Source organism: Mustela nigripes, chromosome 18 (genome assembly GCF_022355385.1).
Source record: "Mustela nigripes isolate SB6536 chromosome 18, MUSNIG.SB6536, whole genome shotgun sequence".
Taxonomy (NCBI): domain Eukaryota; kingdom Metazoa; phylum Chordata; class Mammalia; order Carnivora; family Mustelidae; genus Mustela; species Mustela nigripes.
In genome coordinates, this window is record NC_081574.1 from 28,737,068 (window position 1) to 28,754,011 (window position 16,944).

Consider the following 16,944-nt stretch of genomic DNA (forward strand, 5'->3'; position numbering starts at 1 on the left):
CTAACGTTACATGATCCTACAATTCTGAAAATGGCTTGAAGTGACGTCAGGATTCAAACATCTGTTTTTCAGGCATATCATCAACATTATCATGGTAGAAGGAGAGGTAAACTACCACAAAAAGGAGCAAAATCATATTTAGGTGGTTTCAACAATAAAATATCCCCCACCAAGATAGTCCCTGAAACATTCCTTTTTCTGTCTGGCAGAGGTGACGTGGGAGGGCCTGGTTTTCAGGGATCTCTGTCATGATTCCCGTTGCATATCAAAACCTCCAACCTGATACTTCTGCCTCCTGAGCTGGAAGAGCAGCCCAAGTTCATGATTATCCATAGACTTTCCAACCTTGTTCTATGAAATCGGCATTTAGAGTGGTAAGAAAATAGGTTGGGAAAATGTATTGCCCTAGTAAGCAGAGGAGGGCCAATGTCTTTATTTCCATTTTGAAGTGAGGTGGTTGAGCTGAACAGATGGATCTTGTGTTTTTGTGGCATTTTGGCTCTCACCTTAATGCAGACAGGCAAAAACCAACGGACCAAGGGACAGAGCCAGCAATGCCAACACTTCCAAGGGTCCTGAAACTAATTGAGGCCCTGTGAGCCCCCCAAGGCATTGATGGTCAGGAGCCTTTTAGAACATCTTAGGACACCCGCCAGTAAGAACAATCCATGCTCCACCTTACAGCCTGTCTGGGTCCAAACTGGGCTGCACTCCAACCTCTTGAAACCTTCAAGTTTATAACTAATTCCCCTACGTTATCTCTCCTGAACCTGACAACCTAGGAGTTATTTATTATTGGAAAGGTCAACTAGGTAGCAGGAGAAGGGTAAGAAGAAAACTTGCACATTGCAGAACAGCCTGGGTGGGTTTTCTACCTGTGCCCTCATTCACCCTGGAGCAGATAAACTAAGAGCAGTCATATGCTTTTCAGCAAATTAAGACATCTGCTGGAAGAAAGCATTTGAACAAAAGTCTACTTGGTTGGGTCTATTTTCTGTAGTGTATTTCTGTGGGGAATATGTTCTAAAAAAAATAGGTATTACTATATAAAAGGAGATGTGAAGCGAAGAATTTGCAAGATGCTCAAATTACCATCAATTTGTGTTCGATTTTTTGTGAATTTGATATCCTCTTCAGTGATTCTTTGCTTGCTTCTTCCTTATATCTGAATCATTATGTTTATTACATGAAGGGAGCAATTAGCCCTATGTTTTTTCTCCAGTAGACTTGCTGGCAGTTCTAATAGGCAACCAATATATGAACACGAATGCTTAAGACCACATAAAGTTTGTAGAAATGACTGCAAATTCTCTAACCGTCCCTTTACATAAATACCTGTTTCCATGTTCACTTCAATCTCCTCTACCTTTTCTTTTTCCTTCTAATTTTCTTCACATCCTTCCAGCCCAACCTTCATTTTACTCAATTCAATCCCTACATCTCAATCCATGTCTAAACTAAACATCTCAATCCATGTCTAATCCATGTCTAAACAACTATAGTTGCTAAACTATCAGCATAGCATTATGGCGAGGGTTCTAGAATCAGCCTACTTGGGCTCATATCATGACTGTTGCTTACCAATTAGCGAATCTTTTGGATGTTATTTATCCATTGTAAGCCTCGTTATCTGTCATCTAGAAACGTGTATCATAACACCTATCTTTGTAATGTCATGAGTACTAAATGATCTTAGCGACATAAGCTGTGTTTGACTTGAGTGTTAAGCGTGGTACCAGACTCTAGTAACCCTTCAATAATGGCCTCCTCACTGCCTTCCTTCCTGCCTGCTTTTTCTCCATCCTTGTCAGCCACCTCCCTCTTCCTTTCCTTTCCTTCCTTCCTTCTTCCCTCCTCCCTCCCTTCCTGCCTTCCCCTTTATCTTTCTCCATCTTTCCCTCCCTCTCCCTTTCCCTTCTTTCCTCACTTCCTCCATTCCCCCTGTACTCTCTCCTCCTTTCCTTCTTTCCTTCCTTTCTGAGGGCATATCTGGGAGTGATGTGACCATTTTCTGAGGGCATATGTGGGAGTGATGAGAGGACAGATATCTAAGATGGTGGTTCTCCAATAGTCTTCTAACCCCAGCAACAGCATCACCTGGGAACTTGTTAGAAATGTAAATGCTTTGGCCTTATCCCAGACCTCCTGAATCAGAAACTCCAAGGTGGTTTAACAAGCCTGCCAGATGATTCTGAATATGAATATGCTGGTGTGAGGCTTTAAGTCATGCAAATGAATCTCTGCCTCCATTAAGGGGAAAAGGGAAAGGCCTTCTTGGCTTACATGGTAGTTGAGCTGTATGACAGGACACAGAAACACTATTAGAATTACTAGAAAAACACCATCTTGAGCAGTTTAGTCTGCCAGGGTGTGCCTTCCACTCAAGATGTGAATGAAGACAGGAGAAACAGCACTAGTATCAGCTGCTCTGTGATTAGTCACTCTCGGGTAACTAAACAGCATGAGAGTGTTGATCAAGCATGCTCTTGGGTAATTAATTGGCAGTGAAGGTGTGAACTCTCCCCAGTTTAATAAATATTAGAATACTACAGCAAGTATTGGTGAGCAACAGGGAGCAGCTAAATAGATGGCCTTTTGTTACATCATGAGAGATATATTTCTCAGTTTTCTGGAGAATATTCTAGAAGGAAATGTACATTGAGGGAAAGAGCTGGAAGAAGACCTGTCTGGTGTCATAGCAACAATAACAACATTAACATAGGTATAGATCTACAGGAGACTTCATGAAATTGTTTACGTGGCCAGTGATTACATAGAACATTTTGTTGATCCACCGTTTCACACATCAACCCAATCTGATATACGGATGTTATCCTTTTTAACTGAACTTCCTTTTTTGGTCTTTTGGAGAAAGTGTTAGAATATTTTCAAGATCTTTTCTAACCACTAGAAAGGAAATGGAAGAAGCTATACATCCTTGACCTCAGGGATAAATTTTTTTACTTTGTGAAATACACGTACAAAAATAACTTTATGGAGAAGTTGTTCCAGTGCCATTCCTCTTAGAAATTTTCCTCTTTATCGTTGTAATCATGTTTATCATTCCCTTTAATGATTAGAAAAGTATATTCACCACAATATTTTTTATTAGTCATTGATATGTTTTTCTATACACCTTTTACAAATCAACTTTATTGAACTTATCTTGAAAAACTAAAATAATAGCATTAAGATAAATCCTAATGGTTATTTCATGTTAACCAAAGCCAGTAGAGAAAGCACAGGAAAATGATATATATGTATCATTTCTCAAAGTTAAGAGCTTCAGACTGAATGTTTTGAAAGACTAAAAACAAGAGCAATGTTTGTTTATAATGCTTGATCATATAGCAGCTATTGGATCCAAATGAGGAATGTGTTCATCTGTAAAGTAGTTAAATACTAATCGAATTCTTCTAGGCTAGAGCTAGCCAATAAAAATATAAATTGAGTCACATACATAATTTAAAAAATTTTAATAGCCAAATTGAAAAAGGTAAAGTGAAACAAGCCAAATTAATTTTGATAATACATTCTATTTAACCCAGTATATTCAAAATATTGCCATTTCAATATGTATCTGTATAAAAACTTACACTCTTTTTTTGCATTAAGTCTTTGAAATCTAGTACATTTGACACAGCACATCTGAGTTTGGACTAGCCACATTTCGAGTTCTCCATAGCCACCTATGACTACTGGACAGGGCAATTTTAGACTTATTAAAAGGACGTCTATAAGATCTATTCTTAAGTAAAGTTCCCCCAAATATAACAGCTCATCTGAAGAAAACACATACATGTGCAAATACTTACTGCTCAGAGTAGAAGTGTGTTGAATGTAAAGCTGTTTATTTGTCAGTAATTATACATGTTAAGAAAAAATTTTCCTATAATCTAAAACTTCTCAAAAGGCAGCATTTCAGTTCAGTTGAGTAGAGATATTTAAAGATGAAATGTTTTTATACCATTCATGTCGAAATTTGATGAGCTCTATCAAGCATTAGATTTCCATGATTCTAAGATACATTCTTCAGGGGCGCCTGGGTGGCTCAGTGGGTTAAGCCTCTGCCTTCAGCCCAGGTCATGATCTTGGGGTCCTGGGATCAAGCCCCACATCAGGCTCCCTGCACAGCAGCGAGCATCCCCCCCACCCCCCACCTGCCTCTCTGCCTACTTGTGATCTCTTTCTCTGTGTCAAATAAATGAATAAAATCTTTAAAAAAAAAAAAGATACACTCTTCATATTTTAACATTTATGAGCCCAGAATGTGGTACAATTAGTGTGTACATTCCATGTACTTCATTTCCTAAAACCTCTGGGGTGATGTCCTTCTCACCCCAGAAATAGTTTTGGGACTATGGTTGTGTTATTTGAGACTTTATTTCAGCACTTGAGAGATGGATTTCTTAGAGCCTTTATTAAGGATCAGAATCACAAGGTGGGAATTTACAAATAATCAACGGAATTAAAGTGTTTACCTTGAATGGGCGAAGGTGCAGGTGATAAGGGACGGCTTTCAGTTGCAGCTCCACTGCAACTCTAGGGAGGATAAATGTATGAGATCTTATGGTACTTGACCTTGTTAATATCTACACACTGATCTGCAGAGTGTGCTGGAACTGAGTTCCCCATTTGTATGATAGCAAACTAACACTCTCTGAGTAGTGAATATGTTCTCTAAAATGGTCCCTGAACCAATGGCCAATACAATGTGTTTTCTATATCACTGCTCTATTCCAAGATGAATCAAGGGTCACTGGGCTACATTCATATAAAATAGAACTAGACTCTCAGTCAGTTGGTTCTATTAGGCCAAGTATTTAAATACCCAAGTACTTAAGGGTATTCCTTAAATACCTTTAGGCAGGAAAAATAATGGACCCAGAGTGGTACAGAGAATCAAGTTTATAGGTCATTCTACATGTACCTGAATCACCCAAAACTGTACCCTCTGTGTTGATAGTTAGACTCTTATTTGAAAATAAGAGAAAATACAAATCATTTTTAAAATGCCAATTCAATTAATACTGTGTGCCAAGGTAAATAAGAGGTTATATTAGCTACAGCCTAAAGCTTGGCTAAAATACCTTATCATAACACAAGCATCTGTTCTTTTACATATATGCAAACTGAACACTGTGTATCTCTCTCCACAGTCCAGAAAATCTGTGGAGTAAATCCTTATCGACTCTTCATACCTGCTTAATGCTGAATTAATAAAATTCTATTTCATTAGTCCTGATAAACAGATGGAAACATAAAAGCCCCACAGGGACAGTTCACACCATCCATCGATGGCATCTGAGAACGCCAGGTGCCTGATTCTGCTACTTTTTGCCTCAGGAAGGTGATCCTCTCAGACGGGTCAAAGGCTGAAGTCCCTGTCACTGCTCATGCTGTGTGTAGGTCCACTTATCGGGTGCAGGCAGAGAATTTTCAGCACCGAGCCCTCATCGGACAGAGGCAAGGGCCATGTGGTCCCTGTGGGGTGGGTCGCATTCTTTTGTGTTTAATGGAAGTTGTGGGTCCACTTTCCCTTGGGAGAAAGAGGTTGTTTGGGGTTATTGTTCTCTCATTTTATGTTGAAGCTTCAAAAAAAGGGAAAACTCCAAAAACTTCCTTTTCCATATTTCTGCTTGAAGATCCAGGACAATTTCTGCCATCGGCCTTTTTCTGGTGTCTCACCTAGATTTGCTGGGAGGGATTTGGGGCATCCAGCCATGGCCTCAAAGTCACAAAGCTGCCTAGGCATGCTTCCTGTCCTTTTGTCCCTGCCACTTGATTGGTAGGGGACCGTACTCATCTCTCCTTTTTCTGACCCGTACCTAAAAATGGGATGACTGGCATACAGGAATTTGTCAAGTTTTAACTCACATAAGGGCTTTCTGAATCTCACTGTGACACTATGCCTTTGCTATATCCTGTACAGTGTAACAATTTTGTCCCAAACCACATCAGACCTCCCTAAATCCTTTGCTGCAGTCCCCAGAATTGAGGAAGAGGGAGAGAGGGTTTAATCTGAATTAAGATGACTATTTTCGAGAGTAAGCTAGACAAGGGACCACATGTCAGATGCTCAAAAGTTGACCCCGTGGTCCGCGGATCAAGAAATGGAAAACATCGACCACACAACAGTAGCCAAAGGCAGAAAAAGATAGATTTTCCTTGTCCACCTCCGGCATAGCATTTGCAGGTTCTGGCCAAAGCCCTACCGTCTCTCAGCCTGGAACGCCTGTCTTTAAACAGGAAGGTAATTGCTGGCAGCTAGAGCTCATGGACACACCGAGCGATGAGTGAGGTCATGTTCATGTAACCCCCAGAAAGAAAAGCAATGTGAAGCGGCTAGGCTATTACCGTTCCAAGATTATTTTATAAAAGCGAAACTGAAGTTCAGCGTGATGATTAACAAGCTATTAGAGCCTAGTTATTGATTCCTCTATCTTTAGAGTAGCTAATGCAGTGCAGACCACAGACCCAAAGCTTTTTTTCTTCCTGTGTGCCGGTGCTTTGTGATGGCGCTTTCCTGGGGAAAATGCAAATCATTGAACACCCGCAGTGGAACATCTTTATCAGGCAGGTGCTGGGAGAGAAAAAAACACCTCAATTGGTCGTGCGCTCTGCTAATTTTTGCTGATAACCAAAATTCTTGCAGATACATGGGAAATCACATCATAAAGAGGAGAATGAAAAAAAGTAAAGCATTAATGCAAACTTCCTAACTCTGGAGCAGCCTGTGTTTGCATTCTATGCGCATTATATACCTACATATCATATATGTTGTTTCATCACTTGGTCTTTGTTCCTGTCCTAATTCCTCACAAATTACCGCATCGTTGATGGTTTCTCCCATTGATGACTATAAAGACCACTATTGTTTTGAATCTGCCGTGGATGGTAAATACTGTTGGCGAAGCCATTTAACCAATCTCCTGTTGATAGACACTGGAGGTGTTTACAATATGTTTGCTTTCATAAAGTGTGCTCTGATGAACTTCGTGCATACATCTCCGAGATCTGGGCCAATTTTCTCTCTGCGATAAATGTCTGGGAATGGAATGGTTGAATCAGAAGATTTAGAGATGTTGTGACTCTAAACATAGTGCCCCTCTACCCACTAGAAGGGTCATACCAGATTCCTTCCCGCCCACACTGTGATCGCATGCCGGCCCCCCCCCAGCCTTGTCCACCCTGGGTACAGTTAATGTTTTTGATCTTCACCAAAGTGAGAGGGGGAATGGAGGAAGGTCTAATGATTTTTATGTTACATTCTAGCCATGCCTAACAGACCATAACTGAATGCAGTTGTTCTGTGTCAGGGGACCTGGTTTAACTCATAGCACACTGTTTGAATCCGCGTAACAACCAACTATGAAATAATGAGACTTCCCGCAGGTTTGAAAAAGAAGCCAAACTTTCACGTGGTTTAAATTACTCTCTCATTTACACTCCCGATGTGCTAGGTCCTCTGGAAAGCCCTTCGGAGGTGCCCCAAATGACTCAGGACAAGTTGTAAGCTTCCTGTCTGTGAAAGGAAGACCACGCTCAAGAGGGACAGACCCTACAACTGAGACTGATCATTGGGTGGCCTGCAGCCTTTAAGTCACTAGGGCGTATTGATCCCCTTGCCTTCAGCAGTAATGTTTTTACAGTTTCGATTTTGGTGTGTTTTAAAGGTTATTGTCCCCAGGACAGGTCACTGAAGAGACCTCACACTTCATCAGAAGCAATTTCGTCTTCCTGACACAGCCACACACTAGGCCATGTATTTCTCCTCGCACTGACGGATTATGCCAAGATTTACAGGGCCTAGTCCACATGAAAGCAAACACATGTTGGGCAGAGATTCAAATAAGTCAGAGATATAGGGTCAGCATTATCCTGATACAAAGTCAGGCGTTTCCTCTCTTCTGCCTGTGCCAAAGACCATCCCCTCAACACACACAAACACATACGTACATACCAGCAGTTTTCCTTCTTTCTTTTTAAAAATATCATTTTCCGATATTTGCTCTAGATTCAGCTTTCCATGAAGACACTCGTGATTGATTTACTGGGAGTGTTACTCTTCTGGAAAGTTCACTTACCCAGAGTTTTTTGACTGGTTGTCAACTAATCAGTTTTGAACCCTGCCGTAACACACTTCCCTCACATTCCTCTCAGGAAGTACAAAAATGAGGAAAGAGAAAATTATCATGAGCCAGTATTGGGAATTCTAGAAGTTTATGTCTTCTGCCCAATTCCTAAGGCCTCTTTTTTTTTTTTAAGATTTTATTTATTTATTTGACAGAGAGAGATCACAAGTAGGCAGAGAGGCAGGCAGAGATAGAGAGAGAGAAGGAAGCAGGTTTCCCACTGAGCAGAGAGCCCGACGTGGGACTTGATCCCAGGACCCTGAGATCATGACCTGAGCCAAAGGTAGCGGCTTAACCCACTGAGCCACCCAGGCGCCCATAAGGCCTCTTTCTAAATAACTATCAAGCAGCAAACCTGGTATAGGGAACTGACTTGGTTAGCTGGTTCTGGACAGTACATCCATATGTCCTCCTCTTGGTGTCTCAAGTTATTTTCTGTGAGTAAGAGTGAACACTGTCTTCTCCAGGCTATTCCTTCAACTTCTGTGTCCTTTGTGTACCCCTCATTTTCACATGTGTGTTATTACACTAGCTTTATAATGAAGGACCAGTGTGAATAGGACCCATTGAATGGTGTTTGTCCCAGGCCTCTTGAGCCAACAAGCCCAAGGCCAGCCAGAAGGTGCTGGAGCATGTGCCACTTTTAGCCTTGAGCGCAATACACTTCACCATGATTTCTCAAAGTATCTTCATATTGAATGTTAATTAGAGGTACTCATTTTGGGGGCTTCAATTATATCAAAAGCACTGATCTTCAGTATTGTGCTAAGGAATCAGGAAAATCTGATAAACAAAGATCAAGATGAAGTGCTACAACTTCAGTGCAAAGAGTATGTTAGAGTGAATCAGGAGACTTGGTGGAAGTCCCAGATCTGCCTTTTATGAGTTTTAGAATCTCGAGTAATTCAATCAATATATTTGAACATTGGTTTCCTCATTGATAGGATGCATGGAAGGGAAGCAAGGTAATATATTATTGTTCCTGGCATTATACTTGGCACATTATAGATGCTCATTAAAAGGTGGCTATCATCTGATGAAATTTTGTGTTAGGAATTCCATCAGATAAGTTGTCCAAAATACATAGGCAAGCCATCAGACTGTTTACAGAGAGGTATTGACTTATGTGATTTTGAATTAAAGAATTTTTTTTTCCTTAAATTGTCCCATTAGATGATTTAACCCAAAAGAAAACATAGTTACATCTTGGTACTGTTTCTATCAATTTGGCTTAAACTTTTAATACTAAGTAAGGTCTTCTGAAGTTTTAGTGGTGACTTGTCTTTGTTTGGACAATGAATCAGAATTGGATATTAAAAGCTTGTGTTTAAGTTTGCAAAAAAAAAAAAAAAAAAGAGGAAAAAGGGGCACCTGGGTGGCTCAGTGGGTTAAAGCCTCTGCCTTCAGCTCAGGTCATGATCTCGGGGTCCTGGAATTGAGCCCCACATTGGGCTCTCTGCTCAGCAGGGAGCCAGCTTCCCCCTCTCTCTCTGCCTGCCTCTCTGCCTACTTGTGGTCTCTGTCTGGCAGATGAATAAATAAAATCTTAAAAAGAAAAAAAGAGGAAAAAGTTGGCTACCATTATGATTTAAGCCCTCTATGGCTTTATGTTTCTATGATTTACTCTATATCAGAAACATTTCTGTAGCCCATATTGGCTAGACAGGTACTGCTGAATGCCAAGGACATGAAATGGGGTGATACCATCTGAACTGAGAAAAGAGTAAAAGAAAACATCTAAATGCATTTTTTTGGAGGAAGATTTGTATCAATGCTGCCAATATTCATTGGGGAAGGAGAGGTTAGAATGTCAGTTTTCTTAATAGCTGTCATAGAGTCTGGCTTAGAAAGTAGTTATTCTCTCTCCGCATTGATTTTCCCCAGTTTTATTGAGATGCAATTGACTGTATAAGTTTAAGGTATACGGCATAATGTCTTGACCTACATGTAATTGCAAAATGATTACCACAATAAGTTTAATTAACATCCATCATCTCGTTTAGATACAGAAAGAAAAAGGAAGAATAAGAGAAAGAAAGAGAGAGAAAAGAAAAAAGAAAAAAAGAAAGGAAGGAAGGAATAAAATGAGAAAGAAAGATTTTTTTTTTCCCCTTGTGATGAGACCCTTTAAGCGCTACTCTCTTAGCAACTTTCAAATATACTGTATTGCATTTTTATGTTTCCTAAGTAAGACTATGGGGAAATGTGAAAGCCATCAGTGAATGTGATTTCACCAGGATAAGACTCTTACTTACAAATTGTTAGTATGGCTAAGAGTGTCTGTTTGTTTTAGATCAACAGTCAACAAACTACAGCCACTGGCCAAAACCACCCCCTTCAATCTGGTCTTTTTTTTTTTTTTGTAAATAAAGTTTTATTGGAACACATTCAGTTATTACAGCTCTGGCTACTTTCGTGCTACATGGGCAGCATTGTTTAATTACAGCAGAGACCATACTGCCCACAAAGTTGAAAACATGTACTGTCTGAACTTCTACAGAAAAAATTTTGTCAACCCTTAGTTTAGGTTATAGTAGCATTGTTTCTGATGGAATAGGTAGTGGCTGGTACTAGCATGTAAAGTTTAAACCACTTAGAGCACAGAACAGAAGGCTTAAGTTAAAGTATATATGAATTTATTTATTTGGAATAGGAGGGAGAATGAGTATGAATACCATCGTTCTCGTGGGGATACATACACAGAAGTAGAATTGGGAGCGAGAAGATGGAATTCAAGTCCCTTTCATGAGAGTACACCTAAGGAAAACCATCGCACCATGACTCTAACAAACAGGATTCTGACTCTATATAATGGCTATGGAGAAACATAAAATAAAGGTGTTTTCTGCAAGTGTGATGGTAGGTGAGAAAAGTAAGAGCCATAAGAATTTATTCCATATTGAGATCTCTTTTGGAGTCCAGACCAAATGGACCATGCAGCATGAAATAAATGCAAGGTGAATGTAGGTGACTTCATTTAGGGAGAAATAACAACTCAACAGATATCCAGAGTAGGGAGGGAAGAGAATGTCCACCAGTCACAGTAGGTTACTGTGAACTCTCCACATGGATTTTTAAAGCATCATATCAACGATGGATGTGTGCGTGATTCAGTGCGCCCTGGAAAAGAAAAAAGACCCGAATCCATTTTTATCAGAACCAGAGGGAAAAAAAATAGTTCAGATGTTTGAAACTTTTCTGACGTAAAATATTGTGCAATTCATAAACAATTATTTGTGTTTTAGTTCATAGTCTGTCCAGAATATAGGACTCCCTAGCTACCCTCATGCACGAAACAATTGCTCGTTGGCGTGTTTGTTTGTGAAGTGGTAAACATTACCCTAGAGGATGTTTAAATTTGTGAACAGGATGAATTGGTGAATACGGACATGGAAAGTGCTGTCACAGGGCGCTTCTCTCACTATCACCACCCCGCCCCCCGCCCAGCTCCATATCATACATGCGCGCTTGTGGCCCCACACCGTGACGTTGGCCATACTGTCCCAGTGGCACACAAAGCCTATGCCCGGGATAAGCTCTCTCAAGTGCCTATCAGGCTGTCAGCATGTGCTTTGGAGAGATAGTGATATCGCCAGGCCCTGACATACACCATAATGTCAGCACAGCAGAGGCAAGTGGAAGATTCTACTTTCCCGATAAAGATCAGTTGCTGTTTCCTGTCTTGAAGACGAAAGTTGAGCAAACGCAGAGGTCGTCTGTGTTTATATTAGCCATGCAGGAGTTCTACTACGTCTTCGCAACAACATCAGGTCCGTATTTATCCACTTGTCCTTCTTTTTTTTTTTTTTCTCTTAATCATTCCTTTGAACTGCCTACATTTGCTTATCATGATATTTCTACATCTGTAAACAGCCCACGTGTGGCTATTCTATTTCTCTAAATAGAGTCTTAGGTCATTTTATCATCCAACATTATAAGTCATCAGAATGCACCCATCTGTTGCCCTTCCACATCTGGTGTAACTTTAACTCTTTAATCCTGAAGAAAAGCTAGGAAAACCATTGTGACGTTTGTTATGTTACTTTTCCCTATCACACGGCTTTCCCGTACATCGTCTTCCCTGAAAAACCACAGGAAATAATTGAATATCTCTTTCTTTGGAAATGGGATTAAATATGTCTTCTCCCCCCTGCTTAGTGATCTTTCTGGTTTTCTGTTGCCCTGATTATTTTCCCTAGGATCACAGCCCTTCAATGTCTTTTCTTACAAACTCAAAAGAATCTTTATAGACGTGACGTCATAGAGCCATGGCAGCTGCCTTTCCCATGGCCCATGGGCACATCTCTATAGCAGTGGGGCTGTAAGTGAGGCAAAATGTCAAAGCTTGTTTCAAACCAACAACCTTGTCAATTTGCCAGTCATTCTGTTAGATTTCGTTGCATGCAGAATTCAGTTTTCTTGCCTGTCCCATTTTGGGGGTATCAACCTATTGGTAGACCTATTTTCAGTCCATCCAACTACCTTAATTTGATAGCTCCTTCAGCACTAAAGAAAAAAAAATGAGCATTTCAGTTTTAAATCACATAATGAGGCAAATCACAATTTATCAACTGATTATAAGATGTTCGGGATGCCTGGGTGGCTCAGCTGGTTTAGCGTCTGCCTTCGGCTCAGGTCATGATCCCTGGGTCCTGGGATGGAGCCCCACATCAAGCTCCTTGCTCAGTGGAAAGTCTGCTTCTCCCTCTGCTTCGGCCTACCACTCCCCACTGCTTGTGTTCTCTGTCAAATAAATAAGTAAAATCTAAAAAAAAAAAAAAAGTTCTAACATATGAGACAAGATGAGCTCTCTTTGAGTTATCTGTTGGGGAAAGATCCTCAACATCAGGAAATTGACAGATGTTTAATCACTTATGCTGTGTACCTTATAAATATGATATGAACAGAATAGAGACATTTCAGCCACATAGTTGTTTTCTTCCGAGTTGTTATTCATTTCAGCTGGAATAGTCTAGACCGTTCTGTGGTAACAAACTACCCCAAAGTCTTGGCAGTTTACAAAAACCAAGATTTATTTTTCAATTACGCAACACGCTCAGTGAGTATCAGCAGGTGGTTCTACTCTATGTCATTAGCTAGCGGGACCTGCACTGATGGAGGAGTCTCCTTTAATACTGGCGTCCATTATGACACAGGCGAAGACAAAGGTAGACCTCAGTCATAGAACAAACGATGACTTAAGCTTCTGTCTGGCTATCAGACACATCACTTCCATTCCTATGGCCATTTCAGTGGTAGAGCAAGTCAATCCAAATCTGACTTTAGTGCCTTGGAGAAGGTATAATTCCATGCCCAGGAAGGGAAACGGGTATGGATGAAGGGTAATGAAATCTACCTCTTCGAACCCAGGTGTCCACACTTTATTGGAATGAGTTCTTTTTTTTTTTTTTTTTTCTTCCTCCTTCTTCTTCCAGATCTCTTTTAAAATCAGCCTGGAAACAGTGTTTATACAGATCACAGATCAGCCTCACTGGTTCTAAAGCTGGGGTCTCATCATTGGGATGTGTTGGCTGACCTTAGGAGCATATTTCAACCAGAGGCTTCTTAGGAGGTTGGCTTAGCAGAGCTTGAACAGATGACCCATTTGGGGACTCTCACCACCCACAGAACTGTAGATTTTCCTGCTTGAGGTTTTCACACTTAGGCAAGAAAGGAGTACACCCTTCCTAAAAGGACCAGCTCTCCCTCCTGCTCTGTCAGCCACTGGTTTCCTCCAGCAAGTTACTAAAACTAGGTACGAGGAGCTGAGGTGTCACTACACAGCACGTCCACAGAATCTGTGCTTATGACAGTGCCCCAGTAATTCCTGATCCTTGCCTCACTCCCTGACGGAGACCCAGCTTTTATTTCAGCAACAATAATCAACAATAATGGGTTGTCCTGGACCCCTGACTTCACCTGAAGATGTCTGTGTGTTGGATCTGCCTCCTATATGGGGCAGTTGGTTCAAGACTTAGAGAAATGTCTGCAGACACTCTCATTCCAGGTAAGTTGTTTTTGGCTTTGTTTTGTTTTTGGGATAGGACCTAGTCGTATTTTGTCCACTGTTGGAAAGCATAGATGAGCAGTGCATACGGAAGCTGGTTTATTCCCTCCGATGCGTGACGGTTTTTGTAAATAAGCTTTGGCTGCATTAACACCAGGGTCTATGCCAATCAGCATAGTAATGCTTGGACCTTAGTGATCTGAGGGTGGAATGAAATGAGGTATTTTTTTCAAGAAAAAGTAACAAGCTGTATGTTTTATAATATGAATAGGATTGGGGATATAAAAGGATATTTATCTAGAGTTTCTCTTCTTTTTGTTTTGTAGAATGATGGGACCCAACCAGGGGAAATGGCCAGAAGCAACCACAGCTTCAGGCTTGGCAAAGTGGGCTAAAATGTGAAGGTAAGTGTTTGAGACTCCAGTTTCCTGGGACCATGTCTCTGCCTCATCCTACAAGTCTCGGCCTCCTTTTACCACTTTGGCCCTAACACTGTGAAGCCTTCTGCGCACTGGCAGTGCTTCCCCTGCCATATGCTGATTACTAATGCCAGTAAAATACCTACGTACTTTGGCAGTAACGTATGCAGATACGTATGTTTCTAATTACAGGGAAATTGTTAGAACATGACTTGGCTTCGAGATACCCAGTTATTAATCCAGGAAGAAATAATGCTTTGTTTTCTAACAGAAGAAAATAAGAACTTCATTTTAATCATGTTTCCCCCTTTCTCTTCTCTTTTTGTTTGTTTGATACACATACACGCGCAATGTCCTACACTGGCAATACGAGACGTTCTCGCACACAGTGTGGCCATTTCTTCTCAGACATCGGACATACTACATCTGTTACCTGCTTAACCATCCATCCACTCCTTTGCTACAGCTGCGTATCCAGGATTCTGGGTCCTGTCATTGTTCTTTATGGATACCATGTATGGTTTTCAAGAATAAGTGTAAATTCATTAAAGTTCTTATTTTACAATGTGCATCCATATAGTGTACGTGCATGATTTTTCTTGTAGGCCTACAATTTTAAATCTGAGAGCGACCCGCGTGTCTAGAAACTGAATGCACTATAGGTTCAAATGGGCAAGAAAGTTGTTCAGTAAAATCACCTCATCCTGTTCTTGACTATGGTCTTCTGATTTGCATTTTCAAATCAGTGTGTCTCAGCCTTAGGACAGTGCTACTATTATTGTTGGTGGATTTTGCAACCTAATCTTGACTCATTCCATGAACCACAAAAAATCACCCTAGGCCAGATTCCCAGTCCACAGGAATTCCCTTTCAAGTGATGAGAGCCTTACTCTTCTTTAAGATACCCTTAAGAATTCAGAGTTTCTGGAATATAGAATTATTTCTGCTTACCAGTGGAGCAGAGACTGTCATCACGTTCCCTTTGCTTCATCATGTCCAAAGAAGTAGAGAAATCTAGTCACTTGCTGAAGACTAGCAGTGAATGATACGTTCTGCTTTCTTCTAGAGCAAACACAGCCAACCATTTTCAGAACCCATGTGCAGGGCTTCGGCAAGCGGTGTGAGCTTGGAGACACTGACTGAGATTAGAGATGGTATATGGAGTGCCTGCCATAGGTGCGTTTCCACTCAGACTCGGGACTGAGCTGTCTCCCTAGAACCCGAGTCATTGTTTTTCAGTTTCTGACAACTTGCGGATGTTCATCACTGAAAATAGGGACTGTGCTTTTCATTTTGTGTAAGTGATGAGTAGGCGGCAAAGCAGCTACAGAAGCATTGCCTAAAAATGGGCATCTTATCCAATGCTTTTGCTAGTGTAGACATCCACTGTCTGATTGTTTCTTGTGTTACACTGCAACTACTTGGGTTATGTCAGAAAAACTTTCTCAAGGTTTGTTAGTGTAAACATCCATCAACCTTCATTTATTGAGCCTGACTTTACAATAGGCATCAGGGATATGAGGATGAGTAAGACATGGTCCCTGACCCCCAGTAGCTCATGGTTTCAAGACGCCTCCATGATAAAAATAACTAGCATTCATTGAGCATCCACTGCATCTCGACTGTATTACCTGATTGAATTTTCTCATGACCTTGTGCTGTGATTATTGGGTAACACACACGTAATGATTGTGAGTTTCAAAGAAACTCACCAAATTCAAAGAAATTGAATAATTTGCCACTCATCACAGAACTTACATAATCATAACTGTGTTGTAATGCAAGGCTAGATCTCTCTGATTCTAGAGACTGTGTTCTTATTATTTCTATTTTGTATCAAGCTTACTGTGGGATGCAGAAAGTCACTCAGGAAACACAACTCTATGATGGTTATGAGAGATTGTGTGTGCTCTCGTTAGCAACTAGGCATTTGAGCCCTGGGGTAAAGCTCCAGTCTTTCACTAAGGTTCTGTCCTACTTCACTCTTGCCAGCAAATTAGAAGCCACATGTCCTGGTGAGACACTTATTCTCAGGAACGCCCACGTCCCAGACCACCCCCCAACTCATTCGTTTACATATCCCTTTGCACTGTTGGCAACTTGTTGATTTCATTTATATTTACTCAAACTGTCACACCCTTTACAAGTCCTCAAGAGACAAAACTGCATGGGACAGTTATCAAAGTTCCTCAGAAATGCTGTTTCCAAGGTCAGAGCCCACCTTGGAAAGGATGTTTCCATGATACTCCCAATCTATGCTGATTTTATATATTCTTAGCCTGTCTTTCAATGTCTCAGATGGTTTATACACAGTCATTTCTTTTATTTAAAAAAAAAAGGCGGTGAAGGGTGCCTGGCTGGCTCAGTGGGTGAAGCCTCTGCC

The 16,944-nt window shown here is 40.8% G+C and overlaps 1 long non-coding RNA gene across 1 annotated transcript; it reads left to right on the forward strand.

Annotated features, from left to right (window-relative positions):
• The first annotated feature begins 11,824 nt into the window (after nt 1-11,824).
• Nucleotides 11,825-15,132, forward strand: LOC132006512 (uncharacterized). The gene is made up of 3 exons (XR_009401121.1): nt 11,825-11,905; nt 14,009-14,142; nt 14,469-15,132. It is a non-coding gene; the product is annotated as an uncharacterized LOC132006512 (long non-coding RNA).
• Nucleotides 15,133-16,944: the final 1,812 nt, after the last annotated feature.